This window comes from Macaca mulatta, chromosome 9 (assembly GCF_049350105.2).
Source record: "Macaca mulatta isolate MMU2019108-1 chromosome 9, T2T-MMU8v2.0, whole genome shotgun sequence".
Lineage (NCBI taxonomy): Eukaryota > Metazoa > Chordata > Mammalia > Primates > Cercopithecidae > Macaca > Macaca mulatta.
In genome coordinates, this window is record NC_133414.1 from 69,775,401 (window position 1) to 69,788,208 (window position 12,808).

The following is a 12,808-nucleotide window of genomic DNA, read 5'->3' on the forward strand; positions in this document are numbered from 1 at the left end:
GATCCGCCCATCTTGGCCTCCCAAAGTGTTGGGATTACAGGCGTGAGCCACCACACCCGGCCATGTGTATTTTTAATTGTGGAAAAATTGGGTGTCCAGTGCTTGGTCTTCCCTGCTCTGGGAGGCCCAGGTGACTCTGCCACAGCCTGTGTTACTCTGTGACCTGCAGGTACTGGGGGATCCACAGGGAAGACACTGGGACATCCTAGAAGCTGGGAAATCAAAAGAAGAGTGAAGAATGCAACCACACATGGATGGATGGTCTTTTCCATAACACAGTGCCTGCCTCTCAGGCTTCAATTCCAAAGGGAATCATTTACAAGTTAATTTCTGTCTCCCGGGTTGATCATTGTTCCTAACCATCACTTGCTGCCCCTCAAAGGAATTGTCTACATTCCCTATCTCCTCCTTACCCTGTGAAAAAGGGTATGTCAGCTTCTGTAGCCCATTGGGAGGCTGGGAAATCACTGACTCTCCCCTGCCCCAGACATTAATACATCTGTATGCGTTTTCTTCTATTAAAAATAAGTGAAAACTGGCTCACGCCTGTAATCCCAGCACTTTGGGAGGCTGAGGCGGGCGGAGCACGAGGTCAGGAGATCGAGACCATCCTCGCGAACATGGTGAAACCCTGTCTCTACTAAAAATACAAAAAAATTAGCCGGGCGTGGTGGTGGGCGCCTGTAGTCCCAGCTGCTCGGGAGGCTGAGGCAGGAGAATGGCGTGAGCCTGGGAGCTTGCAGTGAGCGGAGATCGCGCCACTGCACTCCAGCCTGGGCGACAGAGCGAGACTCTGTCTCAAAATAAATAAATAAATAAATAAATAAATAAATAAATAAATAAGCAAAAACTCAGTAAGACACCATTTTACCCCACTGTATTAGCAAACCTTTAAAAATCTGACAATTTCAAGCCTTTCCAGTGAATCATAGTGTTACTGGTGGTGAATCCATAGGGGGCTGCAGTAACCTCAATTCTTTTTTTTTTTTTTTTTTTCAGATGGAGTTTCGCTCTTTTTGCCCAGGCTGGAGTGCAATGGAGGGATCTTGGCTCACTGCAACCTCCGCCTCCTGGGTTCAAGCGATTCTCCTGCCTCAGCCTCCCACATGGCTGGGATTACAGACATGCACCACCACGCCCGGCTAATTTTGCATTTTTTTTAGTAGAGACGGGGTTTCTCCATGTTAAGGCTGGTCTCAAACTCCTGAACTCAGGTGATCTGCCTGCCTCGGCCTCCCAAAGTGCTGGGATTACAGGCGTGAGCCACCGAGCCCGGCCAGCAACCTCAATTCTTGCCTCCTCAGCAGAAAGAATTTGACCAACGGCATAATAAGGCAGAGTGAGAGCCCGAGGCCAGTTTTACAGCAGGAGTGAAAGTTTATTAAAAAACGAGTCCGGGCTCAGTGGCACATGCCTATAATCCTAGCACTTTGGGAGGCCGAGGTGGGCGGATCACTTGAGGTCAGGAGTTTGAGACCAATCTGGCCAAAATGGTGAAACCCCGTCAAACTAAAAATACAACAACAACAAAAATTAGCTGGGTGTGGCGGCGGGTGTTGGTAATCCCAGCTACTCATGAGGCTGAGGCAGGAGAATCACTTCAACACGGGAGGCGGAGGTTGCAGTGAGCTGAGATCGCAGGGCTGCACTCCAGCCTGGGCGACAGAGCAAGACTCCCTATCAAAACAACAACAACAACAACAACAACAATAACAAACTTTGGATCGGGACCAAAAGGAAGTAAAGTACACTTGGAAGAGGGCCGGGGGCGACTTGAGAGATCAGGTGCACTGTTTGACCTTTGACTTGGGGTTTTATCTGTTTATCTATATCTGTTGACACAGTTCCAGGGTTTTACATCCCTTCTCCCCTGATTCTTCCCTGGGGGTGGGCTGTCCATATGTGCAGTGGTCTGCTAGCAGTTGGGCGGTGAGCATGCAGCGTGTTTACTGGAGTTGTGCGCATGCTCACTTGAGGCATTCTTCCCCTACCAGGTGAATGTCCCCAGAAGTTAAACTCCACCGTTTTGCCTCTTAGTGTGTATGCTTGAGCCCACTCTCCCAACTCCTGAGATCTTACTGGGAAGCTGCTGATCACCAGTTTCAAGTTTTTTCTATTAGGAGACTGCCTTTCCCTGGTGCAGACTGTGACCCATTATTAGAGACAGTTTAACAATTGCCTGATAGTTGGTGACATTACTGGTGGGGGGGAGGTGGGGGTCGAGCCCTCTCCTGCCCCTGCTCATGCCTGACTAGTTACCTGTAACAATAGGAACTCACGTACTTGTGACACAAATTTAAATTAGTGCAACCTCTTTGGATAACAAATTGTGATGATCTATAAAGTTAGAAATGTACACCCTCTACAATCCAAGAGTTTCATCCCTGGGTATGTAATTGACAGAAATGCATGCATGGCTGGTTACAGTGGTTCATGCCTGTAATCTCAGAACTTTAGGAGGCTGAGGCGGGAGGATTGCTTGATCCCAGGAATTTGAAACCAGCCTGGGCAACATGGCAAAATCTCCCCTCTACAAAAAAATACAAAAATTAGTCAGGCATGGTGGTGCGTGCCTGTAGTCTCAGCTGCTCAAGAGGCTGAGTGGGGAGGAGCAATTGAACCCAGAAGGTCAAGGTTGCAAGGAGCTGTGATCATGCCACTGCACCCTTGCCTGGGTGACAGAGTAAGACCCTGTCTCAAAAAAAAAAAAAAAAAAAGAAGAATAAGAAGAAATGCATGCACATGGATGTCCAAGCCAGAAAAACAAACCTGGAGACAATGGGAAATAATTTAAATGTCCATCAACAGTAGAATGTTGTAAATAAATTATGTAATAATGTGTAAATAAATTATAGAATACTTTAAAGGTAATCACATGGTTCTATTTCCTAAAGTTGGTGGATCCCACAACACAGGTGTTTGTTTCACTCTTCCTTCAAGAAGTCTTTCCAACTCCTCTGTCCCTTCCCTTGACCAGAAGTCAGAGGTGGACAAGCGCTTAAAGATCAGGAACTCACCCCTCAGCTTCACAAACAAGGGGATGAGGTAAGGAGACACATGTCAGGGCTTCCCTTGACACCCTCCTCTTTGTCTGCATAGGATGCCCTCCTCTTTTCCTTCTCAGTATCCATCTGTCAACATCCTCTTCATCTTCTAAACTTCTAACCTTCCTCTGAATCCTTAGAGATCACCCTGGTCAATTTACCTTTTGAGAAACCAGAAGTTCAGAGAGGTTGAAGGATGAGCTTAAGGCATGCAGTCACTGAGAGGCAGCCTTGGCTCTCTGGAATCTGTGCTCTCTTTATCAGCAACATCCAGAGCTAATTTATGTCTGTAGCCATAGCACACTTGAAGACAGTTACTTATAAACAGGAGGTGCTCAGTAAATGCCACCTCCTCCCTCCAGGTCTTTACTGAGTTTAAACAAGAGCTTTATAAAACTATGGCTACTTTGATGCTGCTAACATAGAAAATGACCGGCAGATGGCAGCATTTAGCTTTCCCAGCTCTCAACTTTGCAATTGTCAGTTTAAGGCGAGAAAAGTTGGTTTTTCTTTTCCGTTCTCCAGACTCTGCTTGTTGTAAGTACATGACAAACGCCCACTGCTCCCATTGGAAGCTTCATCCTACTACCCACTTGCTGAAAAAGCATCTTGAGCATCTGCAGAAGCTCCGGTTTGAGACCTGGTGACAGGAGGGGATACATGGACATGCAATGAGAACGTGAACGCGGTTTTTTTTTTTTTTTGAGATGGAGTCTTACTCTGTCACCCAGACTGCAGTAGAGTGGCGCAATCTCCGCTCACTGCAACCTATGCCTTGTGAGTTCAAGCGATTCTTCTGCCTCAGCCTCCTGCGTAGCTGAGATTACAGGCGCCCGACACCATGCCTGGCTAATTTTTTGTATTTTTAGTAGAGATGAGGTTTCATCATGTTGGTCAGACTGGTCTTGAACTCCTGACCCTCAGGTGAACCGCCTACCTTGGCCTCCCAAAGTGCTGGGATTACAGGCGTGAGCGACCGTGCCTGGCCAAACATGAAAGCTTTTCCTCTCCATAGAGTCCAGTGAAATGCTGATTCCCACTACAGCCCTGGGATACCATGGGCTGCAAAGGCATCTTAGGGCTCTGCTTTTCAGCTGGGGAAACAGACTCCAAAAGGCAAGGTGATGAGCTCCAATTCACAGCAAGTTCAGATTTTCTGACTGGCAACCCCGTGCACTTTCCTGTGTTAGTTTTCGAAGGTGAAATCTACCCTGAAGGCATGTTCCACCTATAATATGCGCAGAAAGGAGGCCAGAAAGTGTTTTAAAAACCAAATGCTTCATCATAAATAATAAAGGAAAAGCAGAGAAAAGAGTGTTGGGGCTCAGAGAAGCAGACTGCACAATTTTCAGGGCTGGGGTGGGTGAGAAATTACGGAGTCAGAAAGGAACTGTTGAAGACAGGGGAGCTCTCACCCTTAAAAACAGTCAAGATATGCACAAGAAAAGGAGCAATGGTGGAAATTCTAGATCAGGATGGCAAATGTATGGCTTGGGGCTGCTACTGTCTTTCACCTTCCCCTGTTGCCCAGCCCCCATGCCCATGACAGACATCAGTAATCAATCATGGGATTCTTTTCCCTTGAGCTCAGGGCCTGACCAGAATCCACTGTGCACAGTGCTCCTACCAACTCGTAGGAGATGGCACCAGAGGAAGCCCGTTGCTCCTCCTCACTCTGCCCTATTGCCTCCCTGGTGGCCACAATTTATTGTGCACTTACTGTGTGCCAGGAGTTGTGCTGAGCTCTTTACACATACTTTCCATTTAATTCACTTACCACATTCTCAGGAGTTAGGCATCCTTCTGGTTTTACACATAAGGAAAATGGGGCACAGAGGTGTTAAAAGCTTCATAATGGCAGTGTCAAGATTCAAATCCAAGCCCACCTGTCTCCAAAGCCCAGCCTGGGAAACTGCTAGATAGGTGGGATAAGCCAGTATGGACGAAGACCTGTGGTTTGGGCCTTGTTTAGGCCTGAAGATCAAGACTAACTAGACCGCAGTGGAGCCTGAGGTCCAGAGAACGGAGGACACTAAAGATGCTTTTGTTTGTTCATTCATTCCTCAACACAGGTTTATTAAGTCCCTGCTATATGCCAGACACCTTGTAGATCCTGGGGGGATAGTGGTCAAACAAGAGAGACAGAACACCACACCCTCAATCGGGGGAGACTAACAAGCCAGTCAAATGTGTGATATGTCAGGTGATGTATGTGCTAAGGGGAAAAATGCAGGCTGGGGAGTGGTGGAGAGAGTCACATAGAGCTATATGTGGACTCAGGCCTAGGAGATAAGGGAAGGGATAACTCAGGGGCCTGAGCTTCTTGGAGTGACTGATGTATATGGAGATAAAGGCCCTAAGGAGATGGGTCCTGATGCTCTCAGGGAAAATAATGATGGTGGGGGGGAGTCTGTGGTGGGGGAGGAAGGAGGGATTGCCAGGAACAGTTGGAGTTCCAGGGGTCTTCTTCACTGTGACAATGACAATGTGGCCGAGGGAGAGGGAGTCTTACCCAGAATACCCCCAGCTCCTGGGCTCTCTCCTTGCTCTGGCAGATGTGGGATGGAGGCAGAAAGTCCCACTCATGCGTCATGCATTTTTTGAGCATCTAATGAAATAAATTTCCCCAGGTGCAGTGACTCAAGCCTATAATCTCAGCACTTTGGGAGGCTGAGGCAGGTGGGTCACCTGAAGTCAGGAGTTTGAGGCCAACCTGGCCAACATGGTGAAACCCCATCTCTACTAAAAATACAAAAATTAGCTGGGTGTGGTGGCATGAGCCTGTAGTCCTAGTTACTCAGGAGCCTGAGGCAGGAGAATTGCTTGACTCTGGGAGGCGGAGGTTTCAGTGAGCCGAGATCACTCCACTTCACTCCAGCCTGGGCAACAGAGTGAGACTCGGTCCTAAAATAAAATAAAATAAAATAAAATAAAATAAAATAAAATAAAATAAAATAAAAAGACTGGGCATGGTGGCTCATGCCTGTAATCCTAGCACTTTGGAAGGCCGAGCCGGGTGGATCACCTGAGGTCAGGAGTTCGAGACTAGCCTGAACTACATGGTGAAACCTCATCTCTACTAAAAATACAAAAATTAGCTGGGTGTGGTGGCAGACACCTGTAATCCCAGCTACTCAGGAGGCTGAGGCAAGAGAATTGCTTGAATCCAGGAGGCGGAGGTTGCAGTGAGCTGAGATGGTGCCATTGTACTTCAGCCTGGGCGACAAGAGTGAAACTCCATCTCAAAAATAAATTTAAAAAATAAATAAATAAATAAATTTCATTCCTCTGCCCACTGCCAGTATCCAGCCCCACTGATGAGGTTGGGGTGAGGTGGGAGGTAACTTTTCAGCACCTGGGCCCTTACGTCCAGCAGGACCATGAACAGGGACTTTCTGTGCCAGGAACAATAGAAAATATGGCAACTGGTGTTTGCCACTATCAACGAGGAACTTGGAGTTTCGCTGAAGGAGGAAGACTGTAACCGCCCAAGGGGTTTACCTTGCCCGCTGCCTCGACAGAGCCGATTGATCAAGACAGGGAATTGCAGTAGAAAAAGACTAATTCACGCAGAGCCGGCTGTGCGGGAGACTGGAGTCTTATTATCACTCAAATCAGTCTCCTTGAGAATTCGGGAAGCCGAATTTTTAAGCATAACTTGGTGGGGGGAAGCCAGTGAGCCAGGGGTGTTGATTGGTCAGGGATGAAATCATAGGGAGTCGAAGTTGTCTTCTTGCACTGAGTCAGCTCCTGGGTAGGGGCCGCAAGATCAGACGAGCCAGTTTCTCCATCTGGGTGGTACCAGCTGATCCATCAAGTGCAGGGTCTGCAAAATGTCTCAAACAGTGATCTCAGGAGCAGTTTAGGGAGGGTCAGAATCTTGCAGCCTCCAGCTGCGTGACTCCTAAACCATAATTTCTAATCCTGTGCCTAATGTTAGTCTAGTCCCCAGACAAGAAGCAGGTCTGCTTTGGGAAAGGGCTGTTACCATCTTTATTTAAACTATAACTACAAACTAAGTTTCTCCCAAAGTTAGTTCAGCCTATGCCCAGGAATGAACAAAGACAGCTTGGAGGTTAGAAGCAAGAGGGAGTCAGTTAAGTTAGCTTTCTTTCACGGTCTCAGTCCTAATTTTGCAAAGGTGAAGGCGGTTTCAAAATAACTATCCATGAGTTTGTAAAATAATCCAGGATGCCTGTTGTTCATAGCACATAGCCTACTGTGTGTCTAAGCTGATAATCAGCTAGACTTTGGAGAGAGAAAAATGCCAAAAGAAAATGGCCGAGGATTGCTGCTGGAGGTGTCACGGACGTTAATACTGCTTTACAAGAAGTGCTGCAGACCACCCTCAGCCACGATGGCCTAGCATGTGGAATTCACGAAGCTTCCAAAGCCTTAGACAAGTGCCAAGCCCACCTTTGTGTGCTTGCATCCAACTGTGATAAGCCTATGTATGTCAAGTCAGTGGAGGCCCTTTGTGCTGAACACCAAATCAACCTAATCGAGGGTGACGACAACAAGAAACTAGGGGAATGGGAAGGCCCCTGTACAACTGACAGAGAGGAAATCCTGTAAAGTGGTTGGTTGCAGTTGTATACTAGTTAAGGACTATGGAAGGAGTCTCAGGCCAAGGATGTCATCGAAGAGTACTTCAAATGCAAGAAATGAAGAAATAAATCTTTGCCTCACACATGGAAAGAAAAGAAAAAAGGAAGGAAGGAAGGAAGGAAGGAAGGAAGGAAGGAAAGAAGGAAGGAAGGAAAGAAGGAAGGAAGGAAGGAAGGAAGGAAGGTAGGTAGGTAGGGAAAATGTTTCTGAAGAGGCCAACCCATATCCCCTCCAAAGTGCGTCGAGGGAGTCCCTGCAGGCAGAGTCAAGATTCTCTTCAGGAGGAAAGCTGAGAGTTCCCTAACAAGGCAATGAATGGGTAACTGATTCCCCACAATTCCACATCATAAAATGCAATGGCAATACAAATTAGCCCAGAAAAAATGTAAGGCAGGCATGTAACCATATATCCTGTTTGGCTACACATCCACATATGCGTGTGCACACACACACACACACCTGCGGCACATCTAATTTTGAGCAATAAACCCTGTTAAAACTGGTTGTGAGGCTGGGCGCGGTGGCTCAAGCCTGTAATCCCAGCACTTTGGGAGGCCGAGGCGGGTGGATCACGAGGTCAGGAGATCGAGACTATCCTGGCTAACATGGTGAAACCCCGTCTCTACTAAAAATACAAAAACCTAGCCGGGCGTGGTAGCGGGCGCCTGTAGTCCCAGCTACTTGGGAGGCTGAGGCGGGAGAATGGCGTGAACCCGGGAGGTGGAGCTTGCAGTGAGCTGAGATCCCGCCACTGCACTCCAGCCTGGGCGACAGAGCAAGACTCCGCCTCAAAAAAAAAAAAAAAACTGGTTGTGAAATGTACACCCAAAGTAACTAAATAAGATGATTTATTGTTTATTATTATTTCCTATAAATCTCCCTAAAGTTGGAGGATTTCCATTAAAATGATTATTTCAGATCCAGATGTGGTAGCCCTTGTTTCTGGAGGTCATTAGATAGCGGTATTCATTGTCTACTAAAACTACTCCTAGTCCATGATACCCACATCAGGTTATTTGCATTCAAGAGAATGCTTGGCCTTCTGTGCTCCAGTGCAGAGCAGGGTGGCAGGGCCCTACCATATGCAACAACCTGCACGGCGCAGACACTGACCCTTTGGAGCTGATGCTGGTCAGTGGCCTGCACTGTGCCTAACAGTTGTGTGGGTCAGTAGGAAAGCAAACTAATGGGCTATCTCAGTGTGGTTTCAAGTTACAAATAAAAGAATACAGGACACATCTTTGTTTTATCTAACTGGAAATTACAAGCAGGAGAGTTCATATTTTTGCTTACATATTGTGTCAAAGGCTGGAAGAGGATCAACAAAAGTCACAAACCATTTAATATGATTTTTGGCAGGTGTTGTCACAAGATCATATAAATTATAGCAGATGACTGTGTTCCCAGCCTGTGAGCTATGAATATAGGTCAGGTTTGCAAATTATTAAGCAAAGCCATGCAAATGGATATTGCCTGCACATGCTAGAATAGGACTAACTAGTTCTGGTTTGGCAGAGATTTTTCTTATTTTAGTACTTGTCTTAATCCATTAAGTGTTGCTATAGAAGAATACCTGAGGCTGGGGAATTTATAAAGAAAAGAGGTTTATTTGGCTCACAGTTCTGCAGGCTGGGAAGTTCAAAAAGTATGGTGTCAGCATCTGCTCAGATTCTGATGGGGGCTTTTTGTGCTATGTCATAACATGGTGGAAAAGTTCAATCACGAGTGTGATGTGGGAAGAGACAAAACCCGAGGGGCATCCTGGCTTTACAACAACCCATTCCTTCAGGAACATTGCCATGAGAACTAAATCCAGTCTCATGAGAGAGCTGGAGCTCAACAAGTCATTCATGAGGGATCTGCCCCCATGACCCAAACACCTCCCACCAGGCACACCTCCCGACACTGCTACATTGGGGATCAAAGTTCAACAGGAGTTTTGGTGGGGACAAACTCAAACCATAGTAGTACTGACTGTCCCATGTCCTGTGAAACGCCTTGGTCCCTGGCAAGTCAGGAAGGTTGATCACCCTTGCTGGAGGCCTTCCTCCCAGGTGGTGACCCCTACCTGTGTATTCACATTTGGGGATGAGGCACAAAACACTGACTGCAATCTCTGCAGGGGAGCGGGGCTTGTTGACTGATGGAGCTCACCACAGAGTGTCTGAGCATCCGGTCAGCTCCTCATTGAGGAAACCAGCACACATCAGCCACTGGAGGCCCTTTGTCTGGGATGCTCCTTTTCTCCACAAATGAATCCTCCGGACCCTGGCCTGTAGATTGTAAGTTAGGTTGCTCACTCTCTGGGGACTGGGGTCCTATCATTCAATATGTAGATGGTGGCTTAATCCTTGTGTTTAAACTTGACCTTACCTCCTTCTCCCAAATCTGTGTGGCTCAGACCTCCCATTCTACAGTTTCTTCAGTTCAATTTATATGACAAATAACTCTCCTTTCTCCCCTGGGTGGAGGGGACCCCTGGCCGAAGAGGGTAGATAAAGTGGCCTAGGGTTTCCACTTATGCCCCTGTTTTCCTGTTTACAGACTCACACTGTACCTCACCTCTTAAGTGTGGATCCTTTCTGGGACTCTGGGGGTGAATTAGGGAGAATCCGTTGGCTTCTTCTTATTTTCTCCCTCTGGGGCATCCAAATTAGAACATGCACCATTCTGCCAAATTACCACTCCTTTGTATACTATCTCCAACATACGTGTTGAAATTCTTGGTTGCTGTTTTCTCCTCTCTTATCCCTATTGTTCTTGAAGGATTTTACCTGTGCTCTTCCTCTACTGTCATTTTATTAGGATTTGGGGAAGGAGAGGAAATAAACTTGTGTTGCAAACCAACCATGTTTCACTGGACATCCATTTCTCTAGCAGTCTCTCTTTTGGTAACACCCATTGGGTGGATGTTGGCACTTCTGGAACTATCTTCCCTGTATATTATCTTTTCTTTTCTTTTCTTTTCTACTTTCCATTTATTTATCCCAGTCTGCTGTTTTCAGGGAGGATTCAAATCTTTCAATTCACTGATTAGCTCTTCAGCTGCATACATTGCACTACATAGCTCATCCACTCAGGTGGTTTTATTTGTTTAAACTATGAATATATTTTTTGTTTTTTATTCCCATGATCAGTAATATAAAATGAACACATTGTTCATCTCTAACATCCCTAATTGATTCTTTTCCATCCTTTCTTACTTAAGAATATGCATTCTACTTACTTCAAAGCACATTACTGGTTGTCTATTTGTTCGGTTTAATCTTCAGATCTGGAGCCAGACAGCTGAGGTTAATCTGTGGCTTCTCATGTTAAGCTATGTGACTTTGGACGAAGTTACTTAATCACTTTCACTTGACACTTTAGTGTCACATAAAATCGTCCCACTTTATGTTTGCCATAGTGCCTGACACACAAATGCTCAGCAAATATTAGCTACGGTTATTATGTTTCTTCATGGTGGTGCTTCTCAAATGATATTTTTTGACAGTGAACTCATCTTTACACATGAGATTTTCTGCAAGAAATCTGCTGGCCTAGCTTGCTGTGAGGGAGGGCTGGAAATCACTGGATGAGCTTGTGCTCCATGTTGCTTTCAAGGAGAGTGCAGAACAGGCAGAGGCACCATCAGGTGGATGAGCCGTGCTCGCACAGCTGGTCTTTGGGGTGTGGCTGCTACTTAACTCTTCCTTAGCTTTGCCAGCCTATGGGGCCCTGACCTGTCTTTCATTCCCTTACACAGCTCATACCAGGAGACAGTCACTGCTGTCGTGGTCATCTTGTCCGCTGGGGTGGGGTTGAGGGAGATATTCAGGGTCAATTCATCTAGCTCCTTCCATGGGCGTACTTGTCTAACCCTCTTGTTCCTGTCTTGTTGCAAGCATTCACCACCTCTGGGTGTGGAATGCCTTGTTGTTGCTCCCATTATTGTAGTATACACTGTAGTATATACATGCAAGGATACCTACAGTATGTCCTTGGCCACTGCTCATGAGCTGGGTTGCAGTATCAAATCAGATCCTGTCTGCATCTGGCTTCTCAGAAATGTGTCAGTGCTTCTGATTCTCTGAACATTTTCTGTTATCTTTTTGAGAATACTAATTTTTTTCCTTCCCTGTCATTTCTGGAGGATGGGCCTGGGTGGAGAGACGGCAGCATGTGCTCATTCCACTATCATGAAAAGGGAAGTCAGAGAACGCATAGAAAAGATAAGAATTAAGCAGAATCTTGGAGAATGAGTAGGAGCAGCCAAAGTGAAAAGAGGAGAAAATGCCATTGTAGGCTGGGGAGATGGCCTGAGCGAAGGTATGTAGACAGGAGACCACAGGGTAGGGCGAGGGGACACAAGCAATGCGATGTTTCAAGAGAGGCAAGACTTGTAAGGGAGAAGCAGGGCATGATAGTCTTATGTATCAGGGCTTAACTTTATTCTGGAGAGCCTCTGATGGTTTAAGAAAGTGACATAGGCTGGGTGCAGCGGCTCATGCCTATAATCTCAGCACTTTGGGAGGCTGAGGTGGGAGAATCACTTGAGCCCAGGAGTTCAAGATCAGCCTGGGCAAAATACTGAGACTCCATCTCTTAAAAAAAAAAAAAAAGGAAAGAAAGAAGGTGACAAAGTGTCAGATATGCATCTTGTCCACTGTGGAAGTTAGATTTGAGGGGCGTGAGACTAAAGCCAAGAAGACCAGTTAGAAAGCTCCTGCAGGCCAGGCACAGTGCCTCACACCTATAATCCCAGCACTTTGGGAGGCTGAGGCGGGCGGATCAGGAGGTCAGGAGATCGAGACCATCTTGGCTAACACAGTGAAACCCCATCTCTACTAAAAAAAAAATACAAAAAATTAGCCAGGCATAGTGGCGGGCGCCTGTAGTCCCAGCTACTCGGGAGGCTGAGGCAGGAGAATGGCGTGAACCCAGGAGGCGGAGCTTGCAGTGAGCCGAGATCATGACACTGAATTCCAACCTGGGCACAGAGTGAGACTGTCTAAAAAACAAAACAAAACAAAACAAAACTCCTGCAGAATTCCAGACTAGAAACTACAAGGGCCTGAAAATTACCACAGCAGTATGTAAAGTATGTAAGGGATGGAGACAAGGAGTCAGATTCAACAAATATTCAGGAAGCAAAATCTATAGATAACGAGGATTTT

The 12,808-nt window shown here is 46.5% G+C and overlaps 1 protein-coding gene and 1 pseudogene across 1 annotated transcript in view; one reads left to right on the forward strand and one right to left on the reverse strand.

Annotated features, from left to right (window-relative positions):
• PLAC9 (placenta associated 9) overlaps positions 1–12,808 on the reverse strand; it is a 316,145-nt gene that overhangs the window by 229,246 nt on the left and 74,091 nt on the right. The window lies entirely within an intron of this gene.
• LOC707200 (small ribosomal subunit protein eS12 pseudogene) lies at positions 7,213–8,354 on the forward strand (annotated as a pseudogene).